The sequence below is a fragment of the Pygoscelis adeliae genome, unplaced genomic scaffold (genome assembly GCF_000699105.1).
Source record: "Pygoscelis adeliae isolate BGI_AS28 unplaced genomic scaffold, ASM69910v1 Scaffold209, whole genome shotgun sequence".
Classification (NCBI taxonomy): domain Eukaryota; kingdom Metazoa; phylum Chordata; class Aves; order Sphenisciformes; family Spheniscidae; genus Pygoscelis; species Pygoscelis adeliae.
Window position 1 is genome coordinate 3,174,494 of NW_008825538.1, and position 276 is coordinate 3,174,769.

The window sequence follows — 276 nt, forward strand, 5'->3', positions numbered from 1 at the left end:
CCGCCAGTTCCTTCAGGACCTGCAGATGGATCTCATCGGGTCCCATCGACTTGCGCACTTTCAGGTGCCTTAGAAGGTCTTGAACCTGATGTTCTCCCATAATGGGCGGCTTTTCATTCTCCCAGGTCCCCACCTTTGCCTTCTGCGGCTTTGGTGGGGAGGCTCAAGCACTTGCTGGTGAAGACCGAGGCAAGAAAGTCATTGAGTACCTCCGCCTTCTCCATATCCCGGGTAACCAGGTCTCCCGTTTCATTCCGGAGAGGGCCCACATTTTCC